The following is a 24,393-nucleotide window of genomic DNA, read 5'->3' on the forward strand; positions in this document are numbered from 1 at the left end:
AAACATATCGTTACACAATTAATTTTCACTTTTATTACATAAACTTTAAAGGGAGAAAAATTAAGAAAAATGTTTACAAAGGAATTTCGTAATATGCTTTTAGTATATTGAAATAGAAAATAATGATGAAGAATTAAATGCATATTTATGTATTGATTACATATAAATCCCAGTTTTTGAATGTTTTTCTACTATTTCCAATCAGTTCTCTCAATTATTACTCTAATTCGTAACCACAGTAACTTCGCATAAAGTACTTCTCGCTTTCCTGGACTGGAATGCTCCTCTAATTTAATTATATTAGATAAGAAAACACAGACCTTGATTTTTTAAAACATATAGTTATTAATAAAGTGGATACAATTTTATTAATTGACGCTTTCAAAAAATTAACTGGAATCGATTGAAGAATTAATTGCAGATCCTCATAGCTACTTTAATTCTTCCATATTCCTTATTTCAGCAGTGTTGGTACAAAAGGTCACTGTCAACGTTCTACATAAAACATTATTTAACATTACTGCAAACCAAAACAAAACATTATTTAACATATCAGGCGTTATCCACCAAATCGCGAAAGTTATTTGTTTCAAGTCTTTTGGATCAAAGCTTTATTTTTGTATATAATGCCCTTAACATATCCCCATAGAAATAAATCTATTAATGTAAAATCAGGTGATCGTTCTGCCCACTCTATCGATCTTCGCGTGCCCATCCATCGATTGGAAAATATTGTATTGAAGTACTGCCAGACCTTGGTAATGTGGTGATGCTCCATCTTGTTGAAACTATATCGCATTCACTGGAATTTGAGGAATCGGGATAAGAATTTGCCAAAGTTGGATTGACAAATTTCCTTCAATGAAATAAGAACCAATGATATGGTTTCCAATAATCTGCGCCCAAATATTAATGTTTTGCTGGTATTGCATGTATTCCCTCATATTTTTCTATCAAAATCGTTTTCCATGAGCTCCATTTTATTTTCCTTTAATATATTATTTACCATTAGTTTGTGACAAACTTTGAATGTAATGGATGCCTGTCTATTCAATGAATATGGGCTATTCAAGCATCACATCTAATGGACTTCATTATGCAGTGCATTGACAGCTGCTTTTTTAACTGCCTTACATGAACAGAGTCATAAAACCGCTTCTCTATTTCACTAATTGTATCTTGGGTAATTTATGAAATTTCTCATGAAATAGGCAAGTTACTTTCTGTTGTGTTCGTAACCAATCATTTGTAAAAAAAATTTTAATTAATCTGACAATAGTTCAGAATATAAGTTGAAACTGAAATTATAATACCAACAACTTATAATTATAAAATTATTTGCTGAGGCGTTTTATACAAACTAACGGTGCCACTAAAGTATTTTTAATGAATAGCAAATGAAAATTTGAATATATTATAGCATATTTCCGTAATGATATGATTTTACTTCATTCTGTCTTGAGTCGCAATAAACTTGGAAACAAAATCGTTTTCCGACAGAAATGAAGAGACCTTCGAAATAATCATTACAAGTCAGTAAGCGAAATATGAATTTATTCCATTTTACTATCACATACAGTAAAACCATTTCTACTGCATCATATGATTATATTTAATCTATCAAAAATATATCCACCAATCAACCACTAGTTCAGAACTAGCATAATAGCTATTTTTCGCAATATTCTGATCTAACATGAAATTCTAAATCAGAACTTATGGTAAGCACATTGGGACAAAATGTTCCAACCCTCCACACTATTCAACCCAACATATAAATGTTTATCATTAACAGACTGGTCATAATTCTTTTAACAAATCGTCAACTTGGTCTGGAGTCCCAAATACCATAATCGTGCTACTAAATTTCATGACAAAAACATACTACACGATTTATTAACCAAAAACGTCCTTTTGTTCTAAAATCACCCTACGGTATAGACTAAATTTATTTAATATCTTTCTCTCAGATGTATAACTAGTATTATAAATCTAATATTAACCTCTAAACTTTATATCGTTCAATATGTTTTTCATTGTTTAAATCATATAATGCAACTATTATCCTGCTCATAATCATAACGGCCACATGGATATTAAGAATACTAAAATAAATATTTAATACACACAAGCATCGATTTCGAAATTGAAAATATTTTGAGAAATAAATTCTATTGAACTAAAATATATACAAAATTTTGTTTAACAGAAACATGGGAAATAATTATTAAATTTCCATCACTGCATGACAAGTGTACAAAATTTTAAATCTACCTGAATTTTTAGTGTTGGAAAATTGAATCAAGAGATTCTATTACATGCTAATTTGCTAATTCTCTCATGGACTAGGGTTTAGAATTTATTGTTTACAAAATTTCAAATTACTGTGAAGTTTTGAAGTGCATGAATATCCAGTAAAAAGATTCACTTTCAAGCATACAAGTGAAACTAATTAAACGTTAAGCCTGTAAAAATCAGATTCAAAGATTCCGAGGTCAGTTTTACACTTAGCCGCCGACTGTCTCTTAAATGACACCGAGTACACTATACTCGTAGATTTGTTGTTGTGCTAGTCGGGACCGTACTTGGAACGGTTATCGGAAGCGTTTATAGATATTTTCAGTGTAATCTCCGGTTATGCTCGGTTCTTGTATTTGCTATCAACCAATTATTGAAAAGACCGTCCCAGAAACGATTCACAAACGATACCTGGAATACCAAACCGAATCGTCCATACAAATATAATCGCTCGGCTGAAACACGTAATCTCTATTGCGCAGAATCGTTACCGTACCACGGACGGTTTTATGATGAGTTGGAACGAACCTTATATTATGGACGATACCCTTCTGTCGTCTATTAGCGAAGAAAAAACAATACCTCCATATTCTTATCAAAAGTTGATATGCTCATCCTGAAATAGTTAAAAAACTTTAGTCAAAAAGTAAAAAGAACACCCCAACCTATTCTCTTTATTGATTGATTGAATGAAAACAGTTCATTCTATGTTTTTTCCTGTTCTTTAAACGCCTGTACGCTATCATCAACGCTATAACCTTATTGCAATCCATCATTCAACGCGAACCTATACCGAAAAAAAATCTGGTATTGGTTACTCGACAACCGACAGCTGAATGAATGGGAAAAGATCTAACTTATGTCGACGTCGCGTCGGTTATATGTCAGTTAGAAGTCGATTAAACGACACCCAGCAGTGTGAAATTATCTTTACATTGATGTATACTTACTAACGTAAGAAACGTGTGTCAGAAATACTTATTCCCATGTTTTAATTAAAAAACCATTTATAATATTCTTACGTGATATTGCACGTCATTTCATAATTGAATTAGTACAGTAAAGTTTTTCGCGTTGTTTATTTACATAGTTAAATTCGTCCACTTTCTAATATTATCGGACCATATTGATTCTGCGTTGTGTATAATTTCGTAGTCTCTAGACGATAATTATTTCATCCATTTGTCATTGTCAGTTTAGACTTGTTATGTGTTCGATTGCTTCAATGATACCTAGCATAGAAAGAGAGACATGTTCATATTTTGAAAGATAAATGTCAGAGAGAGTTAGTTCATTTCTGGAATAGCCCTGATATAGGAAAGCCTTTCTTCTGCAGGCCTGGAATTGTGGTGGTTTATAGGAGAGGTTTTTTTTGTTGTGGTATCACTAAAGTGCGTGTGTCTACCTTTTATAGCATGATGAATATATAAAAACTGTAAATACTATGGACAGAAACGGAGGTATAGCTGCAGCTGCATCATCCCCTATCGTCGGCCATTTAGAGTCATTTCGCTATTCATAATTATGTTCTGCGGTAACAAACCCAATATCTGCAAATAACTTACTTTCCAAGACGATTCACAACTTCCCAAATGCAGATCTATTTTACTATCGATCGATCATCTCGTTATTTATTATCTCTTGCTATGCAGATTTCATGCTAAATATATTAATGGGAAGGTACTTATCTCATTTTCTTCTATTTCTTATTTAATAAGACTATATGTAACACAAATACTAGTAAGCTAAAGACCAATATTCGCAGAAATAAGTGGCACAACAATAAAATAAATAATCGAAACAAGCAATTATGGGTATTGTTCTGTTAGTAAATAAATTGATTCATAGAAATTATTATAATTATTTCTAATGCCCACTAATTGATGTCTTTATACGATTCGTATGTTATTACAATTTACAATTTTCGACATAAATCTTTGGGTACAATGGGTCTTTAACAATTATACAATTAGTAGTTGCCGATGATGAAAAAGTATATTCTGAACATATTGGTAGAGGAATATGAAGAATGTTTGGTCAATATGGAAAAGTTGAAATGATGAGAATATGATTGTGAAGTAAGAGACAGTAGTCGAAGAGTGAATGTGAATAGTAATACCATAACTGTGGGGGTTTTGAATTTAATTGCACTGCTCTCTGTATGCCACAAATGCTTGCACTTCATATTCATGTTCAAATATTTTTTATCACATAACAAGCATTTTTAATAACCTCAACTTCATCACATTGTATGACAACTTTACTCAATCGCAGATTCTTTAGCTAATTATTATAAAACAATAGCTTCTGTATAACCAACTCTCCTTATAATACTAAAAATAGTTAAAATTCACGAAATTAGTTTAAGAAATATTGACATCAAATTTACTAAACTACGTTAATATGATTAAAAATAACGCTATATAATAAAAAAAATGAAAAATTGAACATCTTGCACTCAGACTTGAACCCGCGACCATTGAATAAGACTACATCCTAACTACGCGAAAGTCAACACCATTCAAATGAAGTCAATGTTGTTAATATAATTAATTACTAATATAATCTTTCTTTGTTTCTGATATCACTATATATAGATGAAATTTTAAAGTTTGATTGATAAAGTTCTTTGAAATTATGTTTTATAATTAGTTTATTAATTTACGCCACACACACGAGTAAAATTGAAAATTTAATAAGAATATTTCTTCCAAACAAAATAAAGGGTTTTACGGTAACTAAGACCCGAGTTCACATAGATCACCTATCAACTGATTGCGGATGGTAACCAAGAAAGAGATTTAGAATATAGCGTTAGGTTCAATTTTCAGTACAAATTTCGAATATGTAACATGTTAAAAGAACTTTCGATTTTCATTACATTTTTGATCAGTTAATTTTTCTATATTTATTTAGTTATAAAATAGATTCTAGATGTTTAATCGTTGTTATTGAGTTGTTATCAACGATTTTTCACTAAAGTTTAATAGCAATAAGCTATTTTTATGTTGATATTCCCAAAGTATAAAAACCGCAAACCTCAATAACCTATAAATTATGCTACTCATATGAATTAATAGTGATCAACCATAAAAGGAGAATTAACAATTTGTAATTATCCAAAAATCATAGTTGAATGAAACAACCCATCAGCTGGTCACATCTACTCACTAAACTACCAGAATAGAAAGAATACTATCATATGACTAAGGCCAGATTAATTTGATTAGTTTCCGAACAACAATAAATGTTATTTGGGTTAGTATCCGAACATTCAGATCATGATCATATTTTCCGAACAACAGAGAAGTTTAATAATGTGTGGCAATAAACAGTTTATTATGAAGAAAATCCAAAACTGTAGACAAACTGAAAGCAAAAGTTGCAATAGCGACACTTAATTTGAATAATTTCCCACCATTCTACTCTCTCTACATTTCAATTATATCTTCATCCACACATACTTCTTATTCCATTCTATTACTTTATACAAATACAATACATTGAATAAGCTGATAATATTTTTTTCACATAGAAATCAATTCCTATTAGTATTTATAATGGTTACGTAATATTTTTTTATTACTATTGACTCATAATCATGTTTACTACTTCCAGAAACACAGAGATAAATGATGTATAAATGAAAGAGATACAACGTAACGACTTTCAATTAAATATAATCTGTTATATATCGGATGGTCTTCTAACCAATATTCAATTTCAATAGTTATGTAATGAATAACAATTATTAAGGACTTCTGTGATCAAAATCTCTATTTCTACTTACACTTACAACAATATATTTCAAATATGGAAATGAAATATACACAGTGATGGTTGTGCTATGAAGGCTTCCATTTCAAGTGTTATAGTTCAATTGGAAATGGAATATCTTGAGGAAACTGTCCTTAGCAAGCTTGATATAAATATTCCATTCTTTTTCCGATATGTAGATGATTGCATTACTGCTGTACCAAAGAATCAAATTGAAAACATAAATAAAAATTTCAATTCTTATCATAATAAACTTCAATTCACTATCGAAATCGAAGAAATAATAACATAAATTTTCTTTATGTCACATTGTATAAAATTGGTAATAACATAAAAACAGAATGGTATATGAAACCAACTTAGTTCTCAAGATATTTAAACTTCAATTCATGTCATCCTATGTAACAAAAAAGATCAGTGATAATAAGTTTGGCTGATAGATCTATCCAGCTATCAAATTCTGAATTTAGATGCTTAGTTATTCAAAAAGCAAAAATTTCATTGAAAGAAAATAATTTTCCGGAAAAAAAAGATAAATAAAATAATTAAGAAAAGGATAAACAGATACTATAATCAATTAAAAAACAAAATAGAAACGAAACATCAAAACATTATCTAAATATTTCACTAAATTAAAATCTAAAACACCAATCAACAAGTGTCTTGTACTAAGGGCAAAAATCTCAGTATTTATAAAATAGACTAAGAGGTCATCAATACGAAAAAAAAATAGAACTATAAAGATTCAAAAATTCCTGAAGCGGAATCTAATACACGAAAAAGAGAATTTTTAAAAATGGGTCACATTCACAAGAACGATAAAAATGATAAAAAAAACCTAAATAATTTAAATAAATTTAAATAAAATTTATAGCTCTATTTTGTAAATTCTAATAAAAGTATAAATATTTTAATGTTTGAGAAGGAAGGACTAAGGAAATATTAATTTTTCTTATTAGAAGAAAGTTCTGATTTTATTCTTATTTTGATATTCACGATGAAGGTGAATATAAATACGCAAATTGTCTGTGTCAATATCATATTTTGATATTGATAAAGAGACTTAAAGAAGAGTCGAAACGTCAAATTTTATCTATCTTATGAAAATTATTTAAAAACTAATTTTGAAACAAACGAGACCCAAAATCAAGAACATTTAGAAACATAAACATATTAAAAGGTCTAAGAAATAAGAAATTAAAGAAATTTATTTCTAGGAATATAATATTATCTGCACTTTATTCTTTCGTCAAGTTTAAACTATATTTAGATCACGCGTGCGGTAGGTATTTATTTTAATGAACATTCTGAGGATGTGGATCTTAAAACATAACTGGTTCTTATCATTGACAAAACTTAAACAACGAGGTAAAGTTCTTCATGACATTTCAAAAATAAACAGATTTTATACAAGAGTTGTTTCGTATCAAAATTGTTGTGTTTCCCCGAAATAGGAAAAAATAATTTAGTGATACTTCCTTTAATGTATCAAAGTGTTATTATTTGAAGAAAGCGGAATAAATACAAACTTTGATATCTTAATAAAAATTTAAGGATGTATATGTTAGGCTAAAGTGTGGATAAAGTCCGTAAATCGAAAAGCGTTTGTTTCTATTCGGAAATTAACCGGTTAAAACTAGAATTTTCCAACGTTGTTTGGATAAAATAATAATACTCTTTTATTTGCGTTCAGTAGTCAGTGCCGTTCAGGATCTAGAGGTGACAGGATGACGAATGATTTAGATGAACTTTCTTGTTTTAAATAGCAACTTAACGAAAAGCTCTGCGATTTATTATCGCGTAAATACTAAAATTCATGCTGTAGGAATTCTGCCCAATATAGCGAGTTTTTAGAACTCTGTCTATCATATTTTGTTCAATACCTTCCATTAAGGTAGATGAGGGTTTTCCTCGTCTTCTTCTATTCTGCGGTTGATACACCAATGCTTTTTTCGGCCATCTGTTTTTCTCCATCCTTATGACATGTCCGTACCAGAGCAGTTGCTTAGTCTGTATTCTCTCTGAAGTCGTGTATACTCGACCTCTTCTTCGTCATATATCTTCATTCCGTATATGCTCTGTTGTGGATGACGATCTTCTTAAACAGTCACGGCCTTTTTTTCCTCTTCATGTGTTAGTTGCCAGTACTCACATCCATACGTTAAAACAGTATATTGTCATTTTTGTGGTTAGGTTAATTTTTTCTGACTACAGTAACGAGTTCAGAATTTACGTAGCTTTGTTCTCTTGGTGCACTCTATCTCTTGTATCGTCTTTTGTTACCCTATCTTCCGAAATTATGCTTCCTAGGTATTTGAATTATCTACATCGTCTAACAGTATTTATTGCTCCTTACCGGCAGATATTCTATTTCTTCACTTCACTTTTCATATTCGTCGTCCAACTTTCTCAGCACATAATCTGCGTTATCCTCGTCGCCAGCTATAATAGCTTGATCGTCTGCGAGAAATATAGTAGTTAAGCACTTATTCTATATCTCAATTCCCATTCTCGCAATTTTAGCTCTCCAGCTACTCAGAGCTTCCTGAATACATATATTAAATAATGTTGGTGATAAACTGCACCCTTGTCTCAAACTTTTCGAATGCGAAAATAGTTTCGATAGGGTATTCCCCAACTTGACTTCACCTGACTTTTGGTGTATGTAAAACCAGCAAAAAAGGAAATCTAAATAGGCACTACAGTATCAAAGATTAGAGAGGTTTGATATTTATATAGTTGGTGGTATTGAAATTGCTTATTTCAATAGTAGTGAAACAAAGATAAGGTATTTTGTAAAGAACCAGGTGATCTTTGATATTCTACCCGAAACCCATTCGACACTAGGACCCGGAGAAAATGGTTATTTAAAACTTTGTATTGCATGAAATAGAAATTTTTTTGTTTTTATATTTGTTTGAAGGATTATATTCATTTTAGAATCATTTTTTCTATATTCTAGTACACGTGAAAAGTAAAAAGGGTTGCGTTTAAACTTTTAATTAATTCTGTATGTAGTTTAGCCGTTCGTTCTTGGCTAAATCTAGGAATTCCCGCGTATTTTCCAGACAGTTAAAACTAGCATTATCTAATTACGGGCTTTATCCGTCATGTCATACTTGAGTAACACAGTAGAATAAAAACCACTCAAATTAAAACGGCTACTGTAAGGGTAAGAATACTAAATGACAGAGACAATAAAACACCCACTATAAATTTATAAGAGAAAATTTTCATTTCTGTAACTAGTTAACTGAGAATAAGAAATCAGCGGTTTTTGTTATCTCATAATAGAAGTACGCGATAGCGTTGGCTCATTTTGAGGTCAATCAAGTCAATTTGTTGCCTTAACCACCTATATCTTTATATAGCTTTCACGCATGTAACACGTCTGAATCCGTATGATTTATAATATGGATTTTTATAGTCCTAAAGTAACTAGCTTTGACTAATAATGAATGCTCTGAAACCTGCATTTTCAGTTCGTTTTTTCAAATTAAGTTCCGCTGAGCTACTTGAGTTTGTACGAACTTGTAGTCACGAGTAAATTGGAACGGCAACTTGGATGTGTATGGAATGTGTATACAGAACAAGCCAAGAAGCTTTGAAGGCCTAAAAACTATCAACGTTCCAATTTGATGGCAATAGCAAATGTGATACTGCTTCTAACTGCTTGTATTCGTATCCATCAGTATAAAAATAGTAAACTGGCACGGCAACATTAGTATAGTACGAATAATACGTATAAACACAACAAGCGAAGAAGCTCTGAAGGCTAAATTAAAGATATCAATGCGAATTTTTTTATTTTACCAGCCTTCTCAATAATCAATTTGTTGTTGGTTTTGTTGAGTTGTGAGGAAATATGGCTACTATTTGAAAACAAGTTTTTCATGCTCAAATGCTCATGAAACATAGTGTAAACACTTACCTATAACATCTTGGCGATGTCGATTATCTCTCTCATTTTCACTTTGCGGTTTTCTATCACAATTTTCAAAACTTTTTGTACGTTTTCTGGTGTAACCGCCTCACTTAAGCGTCTCGGTCGTTAAAAATCATCTGTGCTTGTAGTGCTACGTTTAAATTTCACACACTTGAGTAAGTTCATATTTTTTTCAGAGTGGGTATAAATTTTTGCTCTTTTGAAATTTTCATAAAAAACAGATTCTATTCAAACAAATGTTTTTTTTCATAATAAATAAAATAGAAAATTATCTTATAAAAATAATATAATCTAAGCAGCCGCTAAAGATCCTGAAACCAGGAGCTTTCAACATATAGTGTTGAGTATAGTTTTTGGCCAATGTTATTCTCTTTAATTGAAAAATTTCTCTCAGTTCATTCTCTTAGACTTGATTTTCAAGAAATCAGCTGGAGATAGGCTTGGGCTGCGGATAGGCTATAGAGGATATACTCTGCACCAAATCAATTTGTGTAGGAGTATTTCTTTGATCAATGGTAGACAAATGATGTAACTATAGCAGAAAAACATCTCTTCACTTTATCACATATTCCTCAGAGCTATTAGCAATCACCGACACGCCTCGTGTATTTTCCAATTCCATTTAAAAATATTTCCACCGAACCGTCACTTTTGGATAATGTGAAAGTATTTGGTGATTTAATTTAGGATTTTCTCCACTCCAAAATATGCAATTTCATTTGTTGATATGTCTTTTTAAAATTAAATCATTTTCTCACAACCTTTACACTAATTATGTCTTAGAAGGATGCAGTTTTAAGGCCAAATCAATATCCGACGGAAAATTGTTCGAGATAACGCTAAAGTATCTGAACGCTTGCGCGTAGTCAACTTTGCATCGACAATCACATACTTATTTACTTCCGCTACGATCCTTTCTCTTATCGTGCTACCCTGTTTAACGGCGAATAATGACATAACAAGCATTGTAATTGTAAGATAGAAACAAAACCAATTATTGGGACAACCAACAGGGGCCGAGACAGGCAAAGACTCTTTTGGGAAACTATAACCAGAGTAGGTCTGCTGATTGTATCAACCAAAATAAGAACAATCTAATAATACTAATAGAAGCTCTATCGGCGTACTGTCGCCTCAACAAAATCCTGAAAACGCTTGACGTAGATAATGCGGCATGCAAGTTTTTGTTGCACAGAGGACGAAATCTGTATCCGCATTCTTTCGAAGTGTGAAACAAAGCACTAAAGCCATCCCACGTTCTAGATTTGTTTTTAAAAGAAGTGGGATTAATGGATCAGCTGTAAACACAGCAAGAAAAGGGGACACAATAGATCCTGTGGGTCCCAGTATATACGAGACCCCAAATCCATACATAAATACATTGTATTTGTAAAATTGTTTTATATAGAATGCGTGTTGTTCTGCCATCGTAACTACATTTCAAAGAGGCGAAGAACCGCAAAGTTGTAAGCGTAATTACTTAATCATGGACATATCACTAAATTTTATTTGATAATGATTGAGTTTAATCAAGCCGTTAATATAGGTCTATTCAAACCTACGAATCTGGACCGTTCTTCGGTTTTGCACGGTTCTGATAACAGTATTTGCTATCAACCAAGTATTAGAAAGACCGTCCCGGAAACGGTTCACAAACGATACCTAAGTCGGTTGGAACACCAAACAGAATCGTTTTTTTAACGATAACCGCCCGGGCTGGAACACGTAATCTCTATTGCGCAGAATCGTCACCCTACCAAAGATAATGGGTTGGAACGAACCGTATGAGTTTTTATTCACAATTAGATTTTAATAAGACATAACACATAATTTATTGTGCCATTTTGTCTAAGAAACAATTCAAAGATAAATATAAAACTGTGTTTAAAATCTTTGAATGAGTCACTAAAATCAAATCGTAGTTGTATAAAGGAAAATTACCACTACATAAGATAGAATTATTGTACAAAAATACATCTGGCAACATTTTCTATAAACAGTAACTAAAGTGGAAAGTAAAGTTTTTCGTTATTTACTGGTAAAGCTGCATAAATTAAATAATTATTCATTAATAATATAACATAGCTACTGTAGACCCTCGTTTTAGAAACATTACCTTATACGATAATTATAGTAGCATACTTATTATGAATAAATATCTACCGAAGTAATTACAATAATACTTAGTTCGTTCACTTTTAGGCCAGGTATCAGCCGATTTCCCGTGGAATTTTGACAATCAAGGTCGATTTTCTTGAAAATTGGTGTGAAGGTAGTATTTATAAGCTTCTTCAAAATCTACCCTGTGCCGAAGGGTGCTCTTGTCTTAGTGATGAAAATTTATTTCATCAAAATAATCTCTTAAGTCGATAGATTGACTAAATCTCAGCAACTTATTATTCTACATAGTTTTTTTATAAAGTTTGTACTTTTAGAGTTATTAACGGTTGAAACTGCTCATTTTTCATTGAAAAAACGCATATTTTTACAGTTTTATCAGCAAAATCATTAAGAACAAAAATGTAGCTAATATAAAAATAAAGAGATTCGTTTGTTAAGGATCTCTGTAAATTCAATAATAACTGAGTTACTGCTCTTTATTATTAATAAAATTTTTGGGAAGAGCTCAAGAGATCTTTTTTAAAACATATAGAACATCTCTAAAATGAGCACTGTCAAAAGTCTTTTGCATAAAACTTGACTGATTTATAACAAAAATAGGGTTTCTTATTTTTGAAAGAATGTAATAATTATACCCTCGTCATTGCCACCCAAATTGAAATTTATCGTAATCCACTTACAATTAATTTTATTTATGTATTATTGATATGATCCATTTGATTTCACAGGCTTTAAATGCTTATTTTAGAAAAAATAATTGATTAAATTGAACATTGCATTTCCGTAATATTGAAAAAAAATTAATTTTTCTTAAATAAACCAAAAACTATTCAAGTTTTGAGCCTTTTTAAATCTTTGTATCAAAAAAATTGAAAGAGATATATTAGTTCAAAGTTTGCATTCGCGTACCAAATGTGGCTTATGCAACCCCTTTGAGCTGCACCCTCTTAGAAACTGGAGGTTGAAAAAAGTTTCAATTCATATGACGTTGAAGTACTTGAAATCTCCTACAAAATGCTTTTTTAAAAATGTTTCTAGCTTGAAAATTGAGCGATTTATTGTCGAAAAACCAGCTGCTTTTATCCAAATTTTGAGCACGAATTTTGGAACATTAATTAAAACTTTGCTTACCGATTCCGATAGACCTTTCCAAAAGAAATAAAATGATGTTTTTGATATTTGCAATAACTCAATATTTATGTAAAAATCACTTTTTCTATAAATTTAACTATTACAGGAATAAGGGGTCACATCGACACGGGGTGAAGCTTATTTTATTCTTAGAGAGTACTACTTCAATTGTTCGATAAGAAGAGTTTCACTTTTATTAGTGCAAAGTTATGAAAAATGGATTTAAAAGAAGAACCGAATTAGTTAGTTTTGTAGTAACAACAAATAAGTAACAATTTGAGCGATTTATTGTCGAAAAACCAGCTGCTTTTATCCAAATTTTGAGCACGAATTTTGGAACATTGGAAAAAGAGAAATGTGGAACGTACAATCGTGCAACAGCTGGCATATAGCGAAAGTAAAAATTTTAACTGCAATTTTTAAATTTTTGGTCATTGAAGATGAGTTTCATAAGGATTGAATATTTAAAAAGCAACACTTCTTAAAAATACTGACAATAAAATTACTGACTATATATTCTCAATTCAATATGAATACAGTTTTGAAATTTTCAATTATAAAAGAATCGTTGAAATTATTTTCTAACTTTTCATATGATTAGGGGATGATTTGGAGGGTTTGTTTGAGAATATCAACAGATCTTCGAATAATTCATTTAAATTATATTTTACTCAACTACATGCTAAAATCGAAGATTTCCAAATTTTCTAAAATAAGAGGTTGTTTTCACCCCTAGAAAATAAAAAGCACCCTTAAGCACAGGGTAGATTTTGAATAAGGGGTAAGTAGAGCTTAGGTCCAAATTTTCATTAAAATCGACGTTGATTAAGAAATTTCCACGTTTTTAACGCTAGTTTCTGGCCTATTTTCATTTTATGCTAGTTGACTTAAACCTGCGTCATAAGTCACACAAAAATAAAACAATGACCGATTATATAATTTATTGTATATTTTTGTAGTAATGAAACGAGCGTCGCAAACGAGTTGCGTGAAATTATTCAATTTCGTTTTAAATGGATTGGATTGGACTGCTTCACTGAAAATAATCAAATACCTATCAACTTTTAGCAATGGTTATTCAGATAAAAGCAACCAGAAATTATTAAATTTTAATTGAGATCGTGAAAATGAAGGATAATGCTCATTTCACAGATTATACATATAACATTCAATGTCATTGATAATATCGTTCAGAATTTGATACATTATACAAAGTTTTGTATAAATATACATGGTATTTACGTGGGCTCGAAGCTTTTACTATTTACTCGGCCTTTCGGTCTAAACATCATGGTAGGGATTCATGACTAAACCATTTTTACTTTATCTTATTGTATTGCTTTAAAAGACACCTCCAAATTTACTTTCCAGTTTGCTTGTGTGTATATTCGTTGCAATAGTTCAGTCAAATTTCGAAAAAAATGAATATGTGGATGGTACATGTTTTTTCTTATTCCACGCCAAAACCTTATAAAAAATGAAGGTCATAACATTCGGTGGAATTGTTTAGATAGGGTCAAAATATGGTTTTTCTAATTTTACATAAAAAATAATGAGCACGGACGAATTTCAAAGTATGGAAGAAAGTGTTGATATTAGAAAGCCCTACAAAACTAGTGGTTACTCATAAGTTTCGTCAGTAATTCACGCTACAAATTGAAAAAACGGCTAAATTTAATTTTTTACATTTTTTGAATTGAAATTTTTTTCGTGGCTATTAATTAAAACTTTGCTTACCGATTCCGATAGACCTTTCCAAAAGAAATAAAATGATGTTTTTGATATTTGCAATAACTCAATATTTATGTAAAAATCACTTTTTCTATAAATTTAACTATTACAGGAATAAGGGGTCACATCGACACGGGGTGAAGCTTATTTTATTCTTAGAGAGTACTACTTCAATTGTTCGATAAGAAGAGTTTCACTTTTATTAGTGCAAAGTTATGAAAAATGGATTTAAAAGAAGAACCGAATTAGTTAGTTTTGTAGTAACAACAAATAAGTAACAATTTGTGGATACCATTCACTGACAATAATTTAAAAACTTTGCAATTGTACAATAGTAAAATAATAGCAGTTTCATTGGATTTAAAAAATACTTAATTTTTGTCGTCGTGAAAAGAAACCAGACCAGAATCTGCGATTAGTCTAGTGATCAACGGTTTTCACGCGTGATTCCCATCATGGCCCATAGATTTGCCTAACATTTTAACAGATATATGTACTTCTACTCTGGGGGTGAATATCACCTCAAATAAGGGTGGTAATTTTTTGTTGAAACTAACCGTAGAAATCGATAGCAAAAAACATTCTAAGAACTAATTATTCTATGATATTTATTTTTTTAGAAAAACAATACATTTTGACTTATTCAAGATTGAAATTTCGAATTTTTGTTACAAAAAAAAGCATATTTTCAATCGATTTTCCACAAATAACTCAAAATTTTAAATTTTATCGAAAAAACGTTAAGGAGATTAAATGTAGTTTTAAAAAAAATAAAACGAATGTTTTCTTCTGGTTATAGACCTAATACAAACCAAGTTATGGTTTATTAAAGGTGGAACTTATTTAGTCAACCGAAGATTTTGAAAAATTGTAAATTGAATAAGTGGAAAACTGAAAAATGTATTGTAACTATTTTAAAGAACTTTTAAAAACCATTCAAATGAGTGTTTATGATAGTTGGTAATAAATGAAATGAGGAAGCTATGACGAAAATAAGATAGAATCCCTTCATTTCGTGGAAAAAAACGTCACCCTTTATAATCCTATGAGTTCGTAAGCAAAACACCCTATATAGTTAGAAATAGCCTAGTTATAATTCAGTAATCTTCAAAGATAATGAAATGAACTTCACATAATTTATATTATACTGAAATTTTACGTTTAAAAAAATTATGATATCGAACAAGTCTATAAATTTAAACGCCTCCAGCACGTACCTATCAGATGTTATAACTTGTGTGGGTATTAAATATTAATCTGCAAGCAATGGTACCAACAATAACCATTACATTATTTGTCTTTATCCACGGGAGTGGCTGGCATCGTGTTGTTTTATATTTTGCTATGCAATAATTAATATTTCCATAAAAATAAATTTTCACTGTGTCAATTCGTACCAGTACTTCATTTCACTTTCTAGAAAGTTTAATACATTAAATAGTTTATATCTTTAGAACCATAATCGTTTCCTAAAAGTCATTAATAAATTATTAAGAACAACCAAACGGTGATACTATTTCCAAAAAGAAATTATTAAGTTTAAGACTAAAATATTGTCAGTTTTGCATTATCTGATACCCTAATTTCTATTTTACCTGATTTATTCCTTTATAATAGACATTATGATTTCTTATACTTTCTGGTCTTACTTATAACTTTCATTAAATATTTCTCAACATAAGAGGTGTGTTCAAAAATATGATAAAAAAAATTTATAGTAGCATTTATAGTCTAGTCCTTAGAGACCAAAAAGCTGATTTTCTGTATTGTTTCATATTCTAGGAAGTTTAATACATTCCTCACTTTTATATCTTTGGGATTATAATCGTTTTTCTAAAAGTTATTTAGAATAAGCGGACTGTTAAGCTACTGCCAAAAATATGTAATTAATTTTAAGAATAAAATATTGTCAGTTTCATATCGTACTAGTACTATATTTCTATATTTAGAAAGTTTCTTATATTGATTGGTTTATATTTTGTTGAATATGAAACGTTCGTGTTAGAGAATTACAATATAACTTAATAATAAAATTTCTCGTCCATTACATTGGAATTATATGAAGATTATAATGTATCAAAATTATCAGTTTTATAGGTCTGTAAACTCACCTACTATCTAATTAGAAGTACCTGAGTTCCAAATTACCTTTTCTGCACATCTTATAGTCAATAAAACGTAAAATTACAGATTGCTGACTTCAGACTATAATAATTTGAAATCCTTTTAAGATGTTGAGTACCATAATCCAACCTCAGCCAACAATTTCATTAAGATAATGGGTCTCGTTTAACTCTCCTATTTCTTATTACAAACAGTCGTACAGGACTCTTGGATGAGATTGTTTAATATGCGTGAAAAAAAAATAGAAATTTCCAGAGACACTGTTTTTGTTAAGTTCATAATTTCTCATTTTTTATTTAGAAAAAGGCTGAATCTGAGCATTTAGGATGATAAACTTCGACTGTAATTTTGCATTGCTTTTTAAGGGCACTGGTTACATCTAGTTCCTTTAGTAGAACAGTTAGATTCTTAAAAAACTACTTGCCAAAGTAACTCAATAACTAACAATAAAATCATTAAATATTTATCATTACATTTTATAGTCTCCTTTTGTAAGTGTATCAAAATACGAGGTTTGTGACAAACACTATGAGATTCTTTATTCCTTTACAAAAGTTTCTAGTAAATAACTAAGGTTCTTAATTTGCAGATCAGAGTGTTTTGTATATCCTCTAACATTTCCTAATGACATCTTCTTAAGACTTGTATCAATTTCAGAAGGAGAAAAAAATTACTAGAACTCGATTTAAATGAGTAAATGAGTGGGGTGATTGAGGAATAACATTAATGGGTTTTTAGATCTAAAATACACTGATGCAAATAGTTATTTCACATTCTGCATTTTTATGATGAATCCACTTGTCAAAAATGTCTAGTTTGAAATGTCTCTTTTTTTAGAATTTCCAAAAAATAGTCGTGTGCCCTAAGATAATAGATGCTTTGTGCTTGAAACTTTTACTGACAAAAAAATGAAAATGCATAGTCTTGATCTTTGATTAGCCCATTTTTCCAGTCGAGGTGTGTGCCACTGTTTACTTGGCCACTTTATTTTTATCGACTGTAGTATGTCGAAAGATTCTTTATTTTAGACAATCCTCTCAATAAAATCAGCTCCCACATTTCTTCAATTGTTCTTTTGTTCTGTTGTGAGATTTCAGCACTATTTTGGAACAAATCTTTCCCATACTCCAATCATTTATCAAAGTTTGATGTACAGTGAAAGTGTTTGAATCAATCATCATTGTTAATCGACCCGACGACGTTCTGATCTCACATCTTAATGTTTTCGATAGTTTTGGAGGTTGAAAGTCTTGCCGAGGAAGAAGAAATTTAGCACAAAACTTGACTTGTACTAAATTCCATTCATTTTTATAATACACACTATAAAACACCTTTACTGATGATACTATCAATAATTTGTTATCTGTACGGAGTTAAAACATATGCAAAAATGTTGAAGGGAGAAATAAATTCGCAAACATAATGTGGCTAGATTGCCCGCAATGTTATCAGTCTTCTTTGGTTTTTCACACCTATATTTTCTATAATTTCCCAATACAGGTACATTTAGAGAATAACTATATAATCTGTAATCTCTTCTACCACTTAGTGGTGTAGGGTATTAAGGGTTATTTTTGTGAAAATTTCCTCCATCCATTTCTGTTCTGAGCTAGGTTCTCTGCTTCTTTCCACTTTATTCCACGTTCAGTCAATATTCCTGTTATAATTTTATACCACAATTTTATTGATCTCCCACTTTTTGTTTTTTTTTCCAATGTCGCTTTCCATATTCTTCTAGCAGGTCGTTCTTAGTTCATCAAGTACCCCCACAATTGTATTTGTCTTTCCTCTAGATAGTCTACTGTCGGTTGCTCTCATTTTTTTCTTTTCTTATATCTACTTTTTTTATTTTATCTTTTTTATTACTCATTTCACTCTTCTTAAATATCTCTATCGCCTGAATTTTACTTTTTTATCGTTCTCTCAAGACTCTAGATTCACATCCAAATGTTAAGGTTGTTGAGTATATTTCTTTGAATGTTCTAATATATATGATAACATTATTATTGTAGACTAATGCCTCTTATTGTTGAATTCAACCCGAAATATGTATATATGTGGGGCCCTGTATGGTGTTTTGCTAATAGCTATATGTTTTAAATCATAGCTTTCCGTTCTTATTGTTATTGTTTTTTACCTTTATATATTTAGAATTCTCAATTTAATGTACAATTACATAAACCTAGTTATGAAACATATTCCTGAATTCCGAATTAGGTTACTTTCCACCTCAATAAAAATATGAATATTATTGAAAATAATTCCTTTTTTAAATATGTAATATATTCAATTAAAATAAACTTTTATAACGTCAAATAGATTCTATTCTATGATATTGAGATTTCACTCTTGGGAATTGTAGTGTTCAAAAACAATATCGAAAATATGAATGGTAATTTATTTGGAAAGCTCTACGTGTTTGTCTACATGGTACAATAAATTCTTTTCTAATTCTGCAATTAATGAAACTTAATTTCATTTAATTGAAGTGATTTCTACTAATATAATATTTATATAAAAGTTTTGTTCGGAATACCCAGTTAATAAAGTCCGGAAAGTTTTTCACGATTTATTACGATAATCTAGGCTATTTTTTATACCGCCAATAATAAATCATGATAATATTCATTTTAGAAATAGTTATTAACAGGATTCAAAATTACACGTCCACCTCCACCTACCTTTCTCTTTATCAAGATATCAACGTCTTGTTTTTGTATAAGCATACAAGATAGTATCCAATCACTTTTCCTTACTCTTCTCATTTCCTTTCCTTTCAGTTTTCTTCAGAATAATATTTATGTCATCGTTTTTTCAGTCTATTTTTTCTACTTGATTGTAGGTTCGAAAATTTTTATATTCAGAAAAATTTTCCTTTGCCGCTTACATTGTTGGTAGATTTAGAAGTTATTGCTCAAAATTAGTCCAAGTATTGCTTTAAAATGTGAGAATTTGTAACAACCTTTCAGTAAGAAAATATCTTGTTCAAAATTATTATTTTATTGTATCATTATTTCAATAACTACAACCTTCTTATTCTATCAAGTGCGGACTAATGTCTGATTTAATGTAAAAATTTGTTTTATTTTCTCAGCCCTACTTTCCATCTTGCAGTTGGGAATGTGTAGAATTTACTATCGTTGCCAGTATTTTTGCAATTTATAACTCAAAAATTATTATATTTGTGTTTTTACTCTTTGGAATAACAAAAAAAATTTTTATGTTCATTGAGTCTGTTTTTATTAGTAACTCGGTTATTATTAGAAAACCAAATTTGGAAATGGTTTTCTATACATTATAAACAGTTGAAAGATTGATACTATACTAATCAACTAATGAAAACTACACTAGAAAATTCTTCACTAAATACCATTTACATTTACATGAAATTTTCTGCACAACGAGCGATGCAATTGATTCAACTGTCCTCACACTATAAGTAGTTTCCAACTTATTTTTTCGTCCATATAGCGACTAAAATGATATTTTTCCATTTTAAAAATTCTTTCAGGAGCAACTGTCAATCCTGAATATTCACTTTAAAAGTGGTTGTTTTTACTTGGAATAACAAAAAAAACATTTAATACTGATAAAAGTTAAAATTTTCATGTTCATTCATTTTTTTATTATTAACGTGGTTATTATTAGATAATTTTGCATTAAAAACAGTACTGTACCAACCAACTAATGAAAACTCCACTTTTCAATTAAAACCATATGGAATAGAAATTATTTGACTATGATGCACAAATTTTATATGCGCTTTTTCTGGACAATGAATACGCCAGGTACTTGAACTGTTTTCTAGTCTAGAATTTATGCCATACCACCTGAACCTCTTTCAGTCCTTTTATAAAGAGTCAGGACAGAATGCTGTTATTTTTTACATAAGAAATATTGTAAAAAGTTTGAGACTACTACACAAGTTGGAAGTGGACATATTGCATCGTACATTCGATTTGAAACTATTGTTTCCGTATACCATCATTTGAGCAATTTGTTTCAAAATTGAAATAAAATAACGGGATTATATAGATAATGAAAAAATGTAGAACTTTAAAACCTCTTGCCATTCAAGAATAAAAAAGTATTTTGAAACTACTATTAAAATTGTCACTCCACACTAGTTTTGAATTGATTTCTTTTATTTTTTCTTCGAATCTTAGCCAAATTGAGTTTTACATGGAACATTCTATATACGCCTTAAATAGAAATCAAATATAATAATTGGGTACCAACCAACTTAGTTTTAATGCTTTAACTGGGTGACCAATGTTTGATTATTTGATCATAATAAGTACCCAAACTCGTTTTACATACTGGTTTTTATAAACAATTAAAAAAGAAGCTATTATATCATTTCTCACGGTATAACACAACAAAATGTAGTATTTCCCGTACTAAAACGGTATTAACCCAACAGTAATTGCTAGTATCACTCATACTTAATAAAACTTGTCACCATATTATTTAAGCTTTGTCAGGGTAATTCTAAGACATCCTTATATTTATTGTAGTTGTTTAACAAGGTAGAAAAACTTGTTTTTCATTTCTATAACACTACGGGATTGTGTTCTGATCCATTTTTTCCACAACCATTTGTAACATTATAAGCATTCAACAATCACCTTTTTATTTTAAATATTCTTGATCCTTATTGATTCCTGTTAACAAAAAAACTAGTTTTATTGGAAACATAGAAACTAAACTTCCCTTTTCCATATAATCCATCAATAAACTAGGATCATTTTATTTGTTTCTAAAAAGTATCCTTTTTGTTCGATTTCATTCTCCTAGAAAATACCAGCTTCTGTATCTAATGGGATGAAAGCTATAGTAGTCTTTATAGTGTTTTATTGCTCTTATCTAAAATCAATGCATCGTTCATTTCGTGATATTTATCATTGACCACAATCAAAATACTGACTGACAGAAATATTCACTTGAATTAGAAATCTGCAACATCAACTGTACACTTCAGAAGTGTAAGGGTGGAATAGCTTGGAATGAATCACAACAAGAAGATATCAATAAGTTCATCAGGACGAACCTAGCCGAACTAGCTTTCCCAGCTTGATATGTGTGCCAACAATTATAAAAATTGGATGAACGTGATACCTTTTTTTTAACAGTCAATATATTTATCAGTCAGTCTATTGTCTCTAAAAAAATTTTTAATTCAACTATTGTTACCATAAATAATGTTTCCTATTGTTTGAAAACTCTTACCTTGACATTTATGTTTATTATTAATCTGAAGAAAATATATAACAGGCATACTGGTTCTCGATTATATGTTGATTACCCGACTCTTCAAACCCACGCTAAAGGAACTTACATGGAATCTTGAACAATTTTTAACAAACAAGATATTAGAATAGTGTCAAAAACATGTAGGATTATTATCCCGACATAAGCCGTTAAAGTAAACAGAATTTATTAAGTTTCAGTCCCACCAACAAATAAGATATATTTTTCTTTATACCTTGGTCGAGTACACATATTTTGCACCTATTTCAAGAAAGTTAGTAAAGTTGGTAAAGCTGTAGCTGCAGAAATCTCAAACTTAGTAGTGTTATTACTAATTGTCCGAAAGATACGCTTAAATCAATCAATCATATGAAAAGTTGAATGCGAGAGGCAGTGAGGGGCACTTGTTTCTTGTTATTAACGCCAACAAACATTTAATAAATTTAATAATAATAAGAGAGAATGAAACGATATTTGCAATGTTTGTAATTCTCTCAATAACCTCCAAGATCATTTAGATACTATTATTTCATTTGATTCTAATTAAAATGTATTTAGATTTATTCATTGCTGTACCTTAACTACGCAGAAATCGATAAGAATAACATCAAATGGTTCACAGTTGGTCAAAAGGCGAAGGTGCTGGAGTATTTGGCGCTGGTATCGATTACTCACTAAATATAGAGGATCCTACGCGAGTACCTTTCAGTGTAAATTTAGAAAGAATCTATCAGAAACTTGGGGGAATCCATTTTGACAGGCAGACTGCTGTCGAAGCATTGGACTTTCAAGTCATTGATTGAAAGATATTCAAGGAATAATATATTGTTGGTTTGGATATCTGATAATTGGGGAATCATAAATAATGGAAAGCGGCTAAAATGGTTGACTGAAAAAACGCGCTTTTGGGGCAATAGTCTAGAAAATAATATAAGAAAGACTTTATGGACAAATATAAAAGAGATCATTTCAAAAAGCTCAATAATATTACAAGATATATCACCATAGGAAGCACCTAATGGGATTAGTTCTAGTAGAAACCAGGTAATGTAAGCACTGTACGAAAAAGAATCAATTACAATTAGATTACAAGGCAGTGCAGGAAATACCTTGGCTACAAACGTAAGCTTGTTGAAGACATCTCAGATCGAAACTGTCAATGATACTCTGAAATTATAAGGCGAGTTATACATGATCAAATTACGACAACTCTAATGAGAGACACAACAAACCTTAGAGGTGGCAAAAGAGTTTAAATTTATAGTTAGTATATCTTCTTTCATACGGGTTTGATTACTATTGATATATAGTTTGAAAAAATACTTAAAAATTGTAGAAATTTTTATCTTCTGAAACAAAACTATTAATTATAATACCACAAACCATTTTAAAGAAATTATAAAAGCTTATTGTTGTTATTATAATTAGTTGCAACGTACAACAATTAGTAAAAACGTTTGCGAATATCTCTCATCACTAAATTGACGGATATGTACACAATATAATTTATTTTTAACAAAAATTGATTTCCGATTATGATTTCGTCTTCCTCATACCTTTTATAATAATTACATAGGTATCCATAACAGAGATCTTGCAAACTCATATTAAATTTCTATATACAAAAGTCCTTGACCCGGATTTAAGTCTGTTTTGCAGCTCTGCGTCTCTCTCAAAAACTACTTTCACTTCTTTTTATGTCGTGTTGTTCTCTAACAGATTCACAATCTCGATTGGATCAAATTGTAAATAAATAATGAGAAAATCACGAGATCGAAAGGTATTTTGACTATTATTAATTTATAGGAGAACTTGTATCTATAATTGATTTGTTTCGCCATTTTCTAATAGACCAGTAGCGTTAATGGTTTAACTTCGTAATGAAAAGAAGCAGGCTGAAAGTTAGTATAGGCCTTCAATACTTCAAATATTATTCAAAAGACTCATGAGGTAACGTGTGAGCATCTTTAAATATTCAAAGTCAAAAATCAGTTTTTCTGGAAATATTTTATCTA

General features: G+C 30.2%; 1 protein-coding gene across 5 annotated transcripts in view; it reads left to right on the forward strand.

The window, feature by feature from the left end:
• Positions 1–24,393, forward strand: part of LOC130449104 (uncharacterized) — a 294,569-nt gene that overhangs the window by 212,436 nt on the left and 57,740 nt on the right. The gene's annotated exons all lie outside the window — the stretch shown is intronic.

The sequence above is a fragment of the Diorhabda sublineata genome, chromosome 9 (genome assembly GCF_026230105.1).
Source record: "Diorhabda sublineata isolate icDioSubl1.1 chromosome 9, icDioSubl1.1, whole genome shotgun sequence".
Classification (NCBI taxonomy): domain Eukaryota; kingdom Metazoa; phylum Arthropoda; class Insecta; order Coleoptera; family Chrysomelidae; genus Diorhabda; species Diorhabda sublineata.